The sequence below is a fragment of the Dasypus novemcinctus genome, chromosome 10 (genome assembly GCF_030445035.2).
Source record: "Dasypus novemcinctus isolate mDasNov1 chromosome 10, mDasNov1.1.hap2, whole genome shotgun sequence".
NCBI lineage: Eukaryota > Metazoa > Chordata > Mammalia > Cingulata > Dasypodidae > Dasypus > Dasypus novemcinctus.
The window spans coordinates 16,351,210-16,364,930 of NC_080682.1; the positions used below are offsets into that span (position 1 = coordinate 16,351,210).

Here is a 13,721-nt window from a genome sequence, read left to right on the forward strand (position 1 = left end):
CCTGGTGGTCTCACATAGGGAGACGTGCTGTTTCCATGACTATGCTTTTAACATAGGAATGCAGCAATTAAGCCTTTTAAGTCAGCAGGACAGAGCTGTCCGGGGCAGGGAGAAATACGAGTAAACACACTTTGTAGTTTGAAAGGAATACTAAATCTTTGTACTTAGAGATAAGTTCTTTAATTTATGAGTCTTGTTAATGGGTAGTTACACTGCTTGTTATCTCAATAGTTTGAGTATATATAATGCCACATGTAGAAAATAAAGTTGTCTGAGGAGTGACTACTCGCAGACCCCCTGATCCCAGCTCTCTCTTTCTTTCTTTGTTTCACTCTCTCCTTTTCTCTTTCTTTCATTCCTGATACCCTTCAGGTCCAAATCTCCAACATCTGGCACCCAACATGGGGCCCAAAGAAGTCAGTGAATGAGTCTTCCAAATCAGTATCAGGAACCACGGAAAAGACCTCATCTAAGGTTGTGTGTGACGTCCAAAGCAGAGTGACTCGAGTCTTCAAGATTAAGTAAGTAACATTTCTGCGAAGTCATCAGGGTAATGGGTAATCGAACTGGACATGTGGAAGAACATTTGCAAGTATTTAAAACCTTGTTGAAAGCTAGTGAGGTGCCTGTAAAAAGTTGTGAGTTAAAAGAACTGTTTGCTTTAATACAAAAGCATTGTAGTTGGTTTCAGCCTCAGGGACATAATGTCTTAAATTTAAAACAGTGGAAATGTGTAACAAAGGCTTTATGAAGACCATATCAGAAAGGGGAATCCATTCCTTTATCTGTGAGGACTTTGTGCCAGCAAATTGTTGCTGCATTAGATCCTTTACAATCAGATGAAGATGAGGAAGAAGAAATTATTCTATTTTCAAAACCCATAGACAAAAAGGAAATGGAGGGCCATTTGAAAGACCTAAATTCTGAACCAAAAGGTGGAGGAGAATCTCCTGGCTTTATGCCTAATCCCAGTACTAATCCTCTTATAGATAAAAAGACAACTGTCTGCTCTAATGAAATATCCAATCTCCATATATCTCATCCAGGTGCTTATCTTAGCTTACATTCAGTCCAACCTACTGCACCTGATGAGCTGCTGCTTGTGGTTGCCCCAAACTCAGCACCTGAATTTTTTTCAGATACAGCAGACACTTTACCCTGTGTTAAAAAGATAGTTCTTTCCAACTCTACTCCTCAAACACCCTTGATGCACTGTTTATTGCAAGGATCTCAACAAGGGGATCTGGAGGCCATGCAATTTTTACCAGCTTTCCCGATTATATCACAACCAACTCCATCAGATGCTAATAATCCTCAGGGAGGTGCTGAGTTCCATCATGAACCAATACCTTTTAAACTATTGAAAGATTTAAAACAGGCTTGTGTGCACTGTGGGGTTAATTCTCCATATACGTTTGGCTTAGTTCAGGGCATGGCTTAGGCAGATAGATTGATTCCTTGGGACTGGGAAATGTTAGCCTGTACTGTTCTTAGCCCTGCTGAATTTCTGCAATTTAAAACTTGGTGGACCAATGAGGCTAATATGACTGCCCGGCAAAATGCTAGTCAAGACCCTCCAGTGCTTATATCGGCAGAACAGCTATTAGGAATAGGAGCTTGGGCAGGAGTTGGCAGACAAATGCAGTATGATGATGTAGCAATAGTTCAAGTTAGAATGTCCTGCTGAGCAGCTTGGAGAAAAATTTCAGCCCCTGGGAAGCCTGTACAATCCTTTGCTAAAGTTATACAAGGAGTAAATGAGCCATATGTAGAGTTTGTAGCTAGGCTATCAGATATTATTCAAAAAACTATAGAAATTCCAGATGCTAGAGACTTGATTTTATTAACTCTTGCATTCAATCAAGCAAATAGTGAATGCAAAAAAGCTATTAGACCCGTTTAGGCAGCGGGAAGGTCAATACAAAACTATATTAAAGCTTGCCAGGACATAGGTCCCACCACCCACCAGATGGCCTTATTAGCTGCGGCAATAAGGGGTGATCAAAGACCCCAGATTAAAAGAGGAAATTGTTTTAAATGTGGGGAATCTGGTCATTTTCAAAAGAATTGCAGAGCAAATTTCACTCAGTCACAAAATAATGGGGGAGGAAAAACCCCCTCTAAACTGTGCCCTATATGTCAAAAGGGCTTTCATTGGGCTAATGAATGTAAGTCTAGATTTCATAAAAATGGCTCTCCCATTTCACCATCGGGAAACTGCTTTGTGGGCCTAGCTCAAGGCCCTCAGGCAAACAATATGAGCCTACAGGAAAGATAACCAGTCAGCAATGGCCAGTAGAATGTATCCCAGTTTCTGAACTAAGGGCAGCTACTCGAGGAAGTGCTGCTGTTGATTTACCTTCTACAGAATCTAAAATTATTACTCCTGCTATGGGTATGCAAACTATATTTATGGGTGTAAAAGGCCCATTACATCCTGAAACTGTTGGCTTAATTGTAGGTAGGAGTAGTTTAACTATGAAAGGACTGCTAGTACAAATTGGCATTATAGACAGTGATTATAAGGAAGAAATTAAGGTTATGGTGCAAGCTGTGTAGTCAAGTACAAGTTACTTTAGGGCAACGTATAGCTCAATTATTACTCCTGCCCTATCACAAGCCTCACACTCTTCCTTTTGCTATAAATGGAGGATTTGGGTCTACGGAGAATGAAATTTACTGGCAAACTTTTGTAGGTGATGATCAGCCTGAAGCTACTATTACTATTAATGGAGAAGTGTTTTGGGGATTAATAGACACAGGAGCTGATGTGTCCATCATTGCTAAACGATACTGGCCTCAATCATGGACATTACAAAAAGTTCCAACAGTCTTTACTGGTATTGGCACTATGACAGATATTTACCAGAGTACCTCTATTTTTGATGTATTAGGACCTGATGGGCAAAAATCTATGCTACAACCTTATGTGGCTGATGTTGGACTTAATTTATGGGACCATGATTTACTTAGTCAGTGGGAGGCTTTTGTTCACATTCCTGTCAGAGTAATCAGTGACCCAAGGGTATCTGGAATGAAAGAAAGAGAAAAGGGGGAAGGAAACAAGGAGAAAGAGCGAGAAAAAGAACGAGAGAGCTGGGATCAGGGGATCTGTGAGTAGAGACTCATCAGACAACTTTATTGATTACAAAGGGCTCTTATATACCACAGTGTATGTGTCTACAAGCAGGCCCACAGCAGCCTATGTGCCATTAAGCATAAACATTAGCATTAACATAGTGTATGTGACATCAAGGAGCAACACGTATTAACCATCAACATTACCTATAGTCTAAAGAATTTTCTTTTTTAAAAAAATCTTATCTCAAGGTGCAAAGTCTAAGTGTTCTATACATTACAAAAGGTATGAGCTCATCTTTTCCTTCAGCCTTTAACAGCTTCAGCCCATTTGCCGGGAACTCCCAAATCACTGCATTCCTTAGGTTGCAAGCGTAGTCATGGAGACAGCACTAGTCATGGAGACAGCACTAGTCAACAGCACGTCTCTCCTTGAGAGGCCACTGTGCCTCAGTTTCCAACATTTCCCCCTTTTTGTTTTAGTCAAGGTGACTGTCTTAGGTTGCCCTCCTCTGAGGGTCTTACCCGTCATTGACTACCGGCCAAGCTCTTCGACTTGGGGAAATTATTGAGGCACTTTTGCTAGCACCAGATTATTCACATGTCCCATGACTGTTACGCTTTGCAATTTTCTTCGAAAGCACTGTCCGGCACAGGTGAGAATAATGAGCAACAAATATGATTAGCCCTATTCCTAAAGCTGACAGGAAATGCTGTGATTTCCACCGATTTACTGGATTAAACTTATTGAAATGAGAAATCAAATCATTAAAGACATATCCTTATCATCAGCTACACTAATCTGATTAAGGGATTTCTAATTATCTTTTTCTGTAATTCTTCTATTTCTATTGACATATTACCTTTATGACCTATCAAATGATTCTACTATATCTGATTAATTATATGCAGAGTCATAAAGAAATTACTTTCATTCCAACCAAACCACATTTAGGAATTTGATAGAGCAGCAGGGACTTTGCAACCTGTCCCAATTGTTTGCTTAGTTCAGGCTTTTAAGAGAATATACTATTATTTCTGATGTTTCTTTTCATTCTGAAAAAAGGATTACTGGCTAACATAATGTCATCAGTAGAGTTTCAGCCACCAATTTTATGCAGCTAGATTATTATCACCATGCCAGGACAGATGGTTGGGCTATGCACACAGCCTTGGAGAAGCACTGCAAAAGTCCATTGTTGGGTTTTCCATAGGTAGGAGAATGCAGGCTGGCTTGACTTGCCTAAGGAAATTCTCAGCACGTTTTAAAACAAAGTGATAGTGACATAGTTGGATGTTAATTTTTTGTAACAAACTAGCAATATTTGTGACTGCTGCATACTACAATGTTGTTTTAATTTATGATAAGAGGTTGTTTTTGTGACACATACTCTTAATATAATTAAAACCATAATTAACCACATTGCAATTCTCTTTAATATTATGCTAAAATATTGGTAAATGTATACACTCTTAAGCATTCATAGGAACCTTTTACTCATCCAACTTTAATTAACAGAGGGTTAAAAAATCCTGTTAATTTTCTAACACTTTTATATAAACACTCAACTTGTAACATTAAATGAACTTAACTGTTACTTTAATTTTTCTTTCAAGGTAAAAGAACAAATCTCTTGTAATTAATTTGAAATAAAAAGAAAGCAGGTTTATAATTTGAAATAAAAAGAAAGCAGGTTTAAACATTATTTTCCTTTAAAAGAGATAAGACCCTTTCTTCCTTGAACACTGAGGAAATGATGAGGTTAAAGTATAAGAAGCTGTTTTGATAAAACAGACTCTTTGTATACTGATTATTTGGGATATAAACTTTCTATAAACTTTCACCAGAACAGACTAATGATTTCAGAGACTTTGAAAAAGAACAATATTTTTAACTTTGATACATACTACTTGATACTAAGGCCTTTTCAAACTTTATAGACAGACCCATCAAATCTTACTTAACTTTAACCATAAAAATTTCTTTCCACAAACCTTCTACACTTTCAGTATTCATTCAGGTTTTGTCCCACATTTTACTCTTACTCAATAATCAATCATTTTATTTTAGGATGAAATCATCTCCTGTTTCCTTAATAATAAAAACACATTCCATATATCCCACATACTAAGTTACCAGGAAAACTTCTTACAACATATCACTGCCATCAACACTAAATGAGCTTGTTAAAATAATGAACTTTTCTTCACTTTAAATACTTAGTAGCATGTAATACCAGAAACAGTCCCCTAGAAGCCAGTTTGCAGGGAAGACTAGCCACCAACAAGTTTTCCTGTTATAAAATTACCTTTTATTATTATCATATCAATTCAGTTTTATATATATTTAATAATGACTTTTTGGAATTAGCCATTTAAATACCTTAATTTAAACAATGCTTCATTAAACTTCTTATAATTATTTATAACCATATAGACTATATTATTTTAAGACAACTTTTACCTTCACAGAACACATTCCCTTACTTAAAGTTACCACAATACCTTCTAGAACTTGCCACATGCAAATTAAGTTCCAAGAGTTAATGAAAAATTAGCCATCCTATTTTAGGACAAAACACATCTTTTAGAAAAAACTTATTAAATTTCAGTCAGCATTCCCACAAACTTTTAACCTTCTTTAATATTCATTTAAGTTTTACATCCTTCATTTTATCCTGTGAAGAAAAATTATTCATTTCAATCTAAGCAAAAATAACTTTTATGAAGACTTATAGTTAATTTTGTTAATCAAGACTTACAATTTTTATCATTGTAGATATCTTATTAACATTTAAACTTATGTATAAATATAATAAACTTAAGTATTAATGTAAGCGCTTATTTAATTTTTGGCCATTTGAATAGAGCTCTTTAAAAAAAATTTTTTTTACTAATTTATAAAAAAAAAAATTTTTTTTACTAATTTAATATTTACCATCCAGAGTTCAATCTGACATTGAACGAACAGACAAACACAAAACAATTACAACACATTAACAGAAACATACAGTTTATTTACAATCAACTCATAATTCTTACTTTCTTGGTATAGCTGCTTTTAAGTCTTCTGTTATATATCACATCTTAAATTGTACTTTTTAAGATTTCTTCTGGAATCCATGTTGCCTGTAACATGCAAGCTTGTGCTTGGAAACATTTTTTATTAGTTACCAGCAATCAGTTAAGATAACTTGAGCAACATAAATGTAGTTAAGTTCTTATTTTGCAGTTTAGACAGACCATTAACACACATTTTTGGATTATTACTCTGTAAAACTATACTGAGACTTGGAATTCCGAAGTAAACTATTGATTTAAAACTGAAAATTCCTTTTAGACCCTGATAAAATTTTTGTACTATTTTTATTATCTTGGTTAAATAAGCCCAATCAGAATTAGCATGGAAACTAGCATGGAAACAAAACACACCGATGTTGCCATGTTTTTCTCTATTTCCAGTGGCATAACTCTATTAACCCTCACTAGCCCACAGCTACATTGTCATGTAGACAGCAGGGGATTTGCAGAGTTGCTTCCAGAATTGTTTCCTCATCTTAACACTTTAACAGAGAGCTTTCTTACAAGCCTGATCTCACTAACAAGGACTTTATTTAGTATTTTTACCTGTTTTAAATCTTTCAATAGTTTAAAAGGTTTGGCTCATGATGAAACTCGACACCGCTTGCAGATTCTTTGTATCTGGTGGTATTAATAGCATGTAATGTTACGGGGAAAGCAGATAATTGTTTAACATAAGGCAAAGCATTGGCAACATCTGAAAACATTTCTAACTTAGGCTTAGTAACAGAAGGCAATTCAGTAGGTGCAAAGGGTTGTACTGGATACACAGAAGTTATTTCATTAAGACTTCACTGAGCTTTTGTTGATGAAAGGGTTAATATCAGGATGAGGGGGAAACCTGACAGTTCCCCATTCGCCTCAAGCTCCTGTTCTTGTTCCAATTTACTTTCTTTTATTTCAAATTTACTTATGGGTTTAGAAAATATAGTAATTTCATCTTTCCTTCTTCAGACTGTAAAGGATCTAAGGCAGCAGCAATTTGCTGGCACAAAGCCCACACAGATAATAGTATAGTTTCTCCCTTTTTGATATGCTCTATGTAGCACCCTCATTACCTATTTCCACTGTTTAAAGATTCTTTAAGTCTGCAGTTTTTACTGTTACTCCAACAGTTTTTTAAAATATATATATATATTCTTCCAAGCATCCTGGTTGATTACCCATACCCTGATGCTAGCAGAAAGCAAAACTTAATAATATGAAGCAGGAATCTACCCGGGTTAATTAATTTTGACGCTCCTTACCTTAAAAAAGGCTTTTCAGCTTTCCGCGTTCCGGATCCAGAGATGGAAGATCCTACACTGCCATGTCTTGATGAATCCTCTGCCTTAGGCCCCACATCTGGGCACCATTTGTCGGAATAATCAGTGACCCGAGGGTATCTGGAATGAAAGAAAGAGAAAAGGGGGAAGAAAACAAGGAGAAAGAGCGAGAAAAAGAACGAGAGAGCTGGGATCAGGGGATCTGTGAGTAGAGACTCATCAGACAACTTTATTGATTACAAGGGGCTCTTATATACCACAGTGTACATGTCTACAAGCAGGCACACAGCAGCCTACATGCCATTAAACATAAACATTAGCATTAACATAGTGTATGTGACATCAAGGAGCAACACGTATTAACCATCAACATTACCTATAGTCTAAAGAATTTTCTTTTTTAAAAAAAAATCTTATCTCAAGGTGCAAAGTCTAAGTGTTCTATACATTACAAAAGGTATGAGCTCATCTTTTCCTTCAGCCTTTAACAGCTTCAGCCCATTTGCGGGGAACTCCCAAATCACTGCATTCCTTAGGTAGTCTTGGAGACAGCACTAGTCATGGAGACAGCACGTCTCTCCTTGAGAGGCCTCTGTGCCTCAGTTTCCAACACATTCCTACATTGTCTGAGCAGGCAAAAGCTTTATTTATGGATATGCAGTATAACCCTAACATACGTCAAAAAGGGGATCGTAGAGGACTTGGTTCTGTTACACTAAGACAGGATTCAGAGATGCAAAATTTAACATAGGGGCCATTGCAATAAAGGCATTACTATTCCCATAACCTGGCTTACAGAAGCACCAGTATGGGTTGATCAATGCCCCCTACCTGTGGGAAAACTCAATGCCCTTCATAGTTTAGTAAAAGAACAATTATCTCAGAAATATATTGAGCCCTCAAATAGTCCTTGGAATTCTCCGGTGTTTGTGATAAAAAAGAAATCTGGAAAATGGCGAATACTAACTGATCTAAGAGCTGTTAATAAAGTTATGAGCCCTATGGGAGCACTGCAACCAGGGGTTCCACAGCCCTTTATGATTCCTAAGAATTGGTCTTTGATTATTATACATTTGAAAGATTGTTTCTTTACTATTCTTTTGCATCCTCCTGATAAGGAGAAATTCACCTTTTCTGTTTCTGCTATAAATAATCAATCCCCTATGCAGAGATATCAGTGGTGTGTGTTGCCTCAGGGCATGATGAACAGTCCTACCATGTGTCAATTATTCGTTCATCAACCACTACAGGTGCTAAGAAAAAGGTTTCCAAAAGCCATGATTATTCATTATATGGATGATATATTACTTGTGCATTCTTCAGACGACAAGTTACAGCAATTGTTTCAGTATGCTGAAAAAGCATTTCCTGAGTATGGGTTACAGATTGCCCCTGAAAAAGTTCAGCAGAATGCCCCCTATTGTTATCTAGGTATGCAATTGGCAAATGGATGCAAACGCCCACAGAAAATACAATTGAGATGTGATAAATTAAAAACCTTAAATGACTTTCAAAAACTTCTGGGGGATATTAATTGGATTCATCCTACTTTAGGCATTCCTAACTACATGTTGCAGCACTTATTTCAAACTTTAGAGGGAGATTCTGCCCTCTTGAGTCCAAGGAAATTATCCTCAGATGCAGAAAAAGAAGTAAATCTCATTGAAGAACGAATTTCACAGGGACAATTAACTTAAATAGATCCTAACAAAACCATAGACTTGGTGATTTTTTCTACCCTGCAATCTCCTACGGTCCTGTTCTGGCAAGATGGCATATTAGAATGGGTATTTACCCCAATAATAAACAAAAAGATTGCAAACATATTTACAAAAACTTATTTCTATTATTGCTAAAGGTCGATTACGGCTCATGCAACTGAAAGGGACTGATCCTGATCGAATAATATGTAGTCTGTCTAATGGCAAGTTGCTATTAGTGATTTTCAGGGAATTATTGATAACCATTACCCCACTTCTAAGCTGTTAACATTCTTACGGAGGACAACTTGGATTTTACCAAAAATAGTTAAGTCATTTCCAATTGAAAATGCACTTACCATTTTCACAGACAGCAGTAGCAATGGTAAAGCAGCTTATGTCATTCCTTTTACAGAAAAGGTTTGGCAAACACTTCATACTTCTGCACAACATACAGAATTATCAGCTGTTCTTGTGGTCCTACAAACTTTTAAGGAGCCTCTCAATATTAATTCTGATTCTGAATATGTTTGCTTAACCGTTGCTCAAATTGAAACTGCTAATATCTCTGTAACTGATGAGCTTTCTCAAATGTTCCTACAATTGCAGGCACTTATTCATCAACAAGTAAACTCTCTGTACATTACCCGTATTCGATCACATTCTGCTTTACCTGGCCCCTTATCCGCACATAATGCGCAAGCTGATATTTTGGTAGGGTCTCTACAGGATGCTGCCAAATATCATGCTCTAACTCATATCAATACTAAGGGATTGCAACATAAATTTCCATCTTTAACAAAATTACAAGCACAAGCTATTATAAAACATTGTTCTACCTCTGGCCTTCTCATGTCAGCACCATGTGATAAAGGCACTGATCCCCGAGGGCTGACTCCAAATCAAATCTGGCAAATGGGTGTCACACATGTTCCAACTTTTGGTAAATTGCAATATGTTCATGTTTGTATTGATACTTATTCTCGCTTTCTCTGGGCTACAGCGCACAGTGGAGAAAGGTTTTGTCATGTTCGTTCACATTTGTGGTCTGCCTTTGCAGTTATGGGATGCCCTGCAAAAATCAAAACTGATAATGGTCCGGCTTATTCTGGCAAACAGTTTGCAACATTTTGCTCTAAATATTCCATTGTTCATGTCACAGGAATTCCTTATAATCCTACCAGTCAGGCCATAGTTGAACGGTCACATCATACCCTTAAGCAAATGTTATTAAAGCAAAAAGGGGGAGATGATGGCATTATAGTACCAAAGGACCAATTGGTAAAAGCTTTATTCACTTTAAATTTCCTTAATGTATATGATTTAATAACACCTGCTGAACGGCATTATGCGTTGAATAAGAATAAAAAAAAGATATTGTGTAACTCAGCTGAATATCAGCCAATATATTGGAAAGATGTATTAAGTAACACTTGGCAAAAGGGAAAGGTTAAAGTATGGGGGCGAGTGTCGGAGTCGGCGGACCCAAAGGGTATCGGGAATGAAAGACAAAGAGAGAAGGGAGAAGGAAACAGAAAGGAAGAGCAAGAGAAAAAGAACGAGAGAGCTGGGATCAGGGGGTCTGCAAGTAGAGACTCATCAGACAACTTTATTGATTACAAGGGGCTCTTTATATACCACAGTGTACGTGTCTACAAGCAGGACCACGACAGCCTATGTGCCAATAAGCACAGACCTAGCACAAACATAGCTTACATGACATTAAGGAGCAACTTGTATTAACTATCAGCATACTTATAGTCTAAGGAATTTTAGGAAAAAAACCTTATCTCAAGGTACAAAGTCTAAGTGTTCTATACATTACAAAAGGTATGAGCTCATCTTTTCTTTCAGCCTTTAACAGCTTCAGCCCATTTGCCCGGAACTCCCAATCACTGCATTCCTTAGGTTGCAAGCTTAGTCATGGAGACAGCACGAGCCAGGAGACAGCACATCTCTCCTTGAGAGGCCATTGTGCCTCAGTTTCCAACAGGCAAGGATATGCTCTTGTCCTTACAGAAGACGGGGAACAAATTTGGCTGCCAGCTCAATGGATTAAACTTCAGATAGAGAAGAAAGAGAATTTTGATGATGATCTCTCCTCTCCTGATCATATTAATGGTAACTCTGAGTCATGCAGGTGAAATTTATACTTACTGGGCATATATTCCTAACCCACCTCTAGTACGTGCTCTAACATGGAAAGACCCATCATTTCCTGCATTTTTTAATAAAACACATGTGTTTTCTGGGCCTATAGATGACAGACTACCTTTAAAAGATGATGAAAAAGGGAAGGAAATAGATAATCTTACCCTTCCTTTTGATCATAGACCATTATGTATTGGAAAAAATCCCTCTTGCATGCAGACAAAAAATTGGACTATGGTTATCATGAAAAGTAATGGTACCAAATTATTAATAACTTTGTTTCCCTCATATAATTCATTCATAACTAAAAAACAAAATTATAATTGTCCACCCTGAGAACCTGAAGAGAATGAGGGATGGCAGGAATGCCATCTAGGAAGAGGATCTGTCATTTTTAATGATTCCTATGGAATAGTGTGGGAAAGTGCTCCTATGGGGACCCCCAAAGAATATAGTGGCAGATCTATATTGTATGGACTTAACAACAAGGGTCAACAAGTTAGTAATATGCAATATCCTTTTTCAGAATCTCTATTCTTGGGTGAACAAGTGGTATATATTAACAATTTTACCATTTGGAAATGTAAAGGAAAATGGTTACCAACCCCTTGGATTAATGACACCTATAATCTTAATATACATAAGAACTTGTGGAAAGTATTTCTTGGAATTGCCCCTACTTATGAATGGATTGGTAATTATAGTCAAACAGGTCAATATCTACAATTAAATCAAACCTGTCAATTGAAAGCATGTGTCAGGGATCCTTTAATATTCATTACTGGAAAAATAACTATAAAAGATAATGCCTTGTTTTATAAAAATGGTGCCTTGTATACATGTCTGTCAGAAAGTATGTTGCAGGATGGAGACACCATCACAATAGCCAGAAGATGACAAGGTATGTGGATTCCTGTGCAAATAAACTGAATATGGCAGTCATCACCTGAAAGTCAGCTATTGCTTCACATGGCGCAAGAAATCCTGAAATGGACAAAAAGATTTATTGGACTCCTAATAATTAGTATAATGGGACTAATTGGAATCATCACAGCTGCCGCAACTGCTGCTGTTGCTTTGTGTGAAAATGTTTAGACTCAACAATACGTGCATGATTGGCATAAAAATGCTAGTGATTTGTGGCATAGCCAAGAGCACATTGATGAACAGTTAAATAATCAGGTTAATGATTTAGAATCAGCTGTTTTGCATATTGGAGATCAATTGTATAATTTTAACTTGTTAAGGGGATTGAAATGTGATTGGAATGAGAGCAACTTTTGTATTACTCCTCTTGCCTATAATTCATCTGATATAGAATGGGGAAAAATTAAGAATCATTTGCTAGGCCATAAAGGTAATATCTCTCTGGAAATAATTGAATTACAAAGAAAAATATTAGAAATGTCTCAAAATCAAATTCATGTAGCCAATGATAAGGATATTTTCTCAGATATGATTTCACATATTACGAAGTTTAACCCAGTTAATTGGTGGAAATCAGAGCATTTCCTGTCAGCTTTAAGAATAGGGCTAATCCGAAACTCAGCATGTAAATGCAATGCCTTCCCCCCAGCGCGGGACATGACACCCGGGGATGAGCCTCCCTGGCAACGAGGGACCACTATCAACTACCAACTGATGATGCAACTGGAAAATGACCTTATACGGAAGGTTCAATGCGGATCAGCAGAATATCCATGTCTACATAAAATACCATGACTTTAAAATGCTGTTTGACCTAAAGTAAGGGGGAAATGGAAAGGAGAAATGAGTTTATATGGCTACGAGTTTCTAAATAAGAGTCTGGAGGCTGGCAGAAGGTTTGCCCTCATGCACAACTGAGCAGAGTCAGAGAGACAGATAAAGCAGATACAACCCCCGATATTGGTTCCTTTGAGGGCTAAAGAGACCCATGAGAGTTATGGTCATGGCCGATGGGGTTAACTACCAGGGCAGATGGCCCCTCTTTGGAAATGGTGTTTATGTGTGATGAATCTGGACTCAGATGGGATCTCCCTTCATAAGACTTTCATGCTAATGTGCTGGAGGTGCAGTTAATGTTGGGGTTTAAGATATATTTAGGGGATTTGAATCTCTGGACTGACAATGTGATAGCCAGATCCTGAGCCTCAACAGACTCCAGCACCTACAATCTGATTTATTGGACTTACCACACTCAGCTAAGATGGAGTTGAAGAAGGACAACCACCACACCATGGAGCCTAGAGTGATTACAACTGAAAATGGGAGGATTGCATCCAGCATCCAGGTGGAATCTGACCCTCCTCTTGACATAGAGGTGCAATGGACACAACCAATCCAATGTCCACATAGAAGAGGTGGCATTGGATTGGGAAAAGTGGACATAATGGACAAAGGGTATGGGGAAAGGCAGGAAGAGATGAGAGGTGGAGGCGTCTTCGGGACATGGAGCTGCCCTGGA

The 13,721-nt window shown here is 37.4% G+C and overlaps 1 long non-coding RNA gene across 3 annotated transcripts in view; it reads left to right on the forward strand.

Moving 5' to 3' along the window:
* Positions 1 to 13,520, forward strand: part of LOC101421690 (uncharacterized) — a 59,264-nt gene extending 45,744 nt beyond the window's left edge. For 2 of the 3 annotated variants that reach the window (XR_011649903.1, XR_011649904.1), the window contains exons 4-6: positions 373 to 521; positions 7,417 to 7,628; positions 11,144 to 13,520. This is a non-coding gene — a long non-coding RNA (uncharacterized lncRNA). Of the gene's footprint in view, positions 1 to 372; positions 522 to 7,416; positions 8,476 to 11,143 lie in introns of those variants that run through there. The other variant, XR_002794106.3, reaches the window with a different exon arrangement.
* Positions 13,521 to 13,721: the final 201 nt, after the last annotated feature.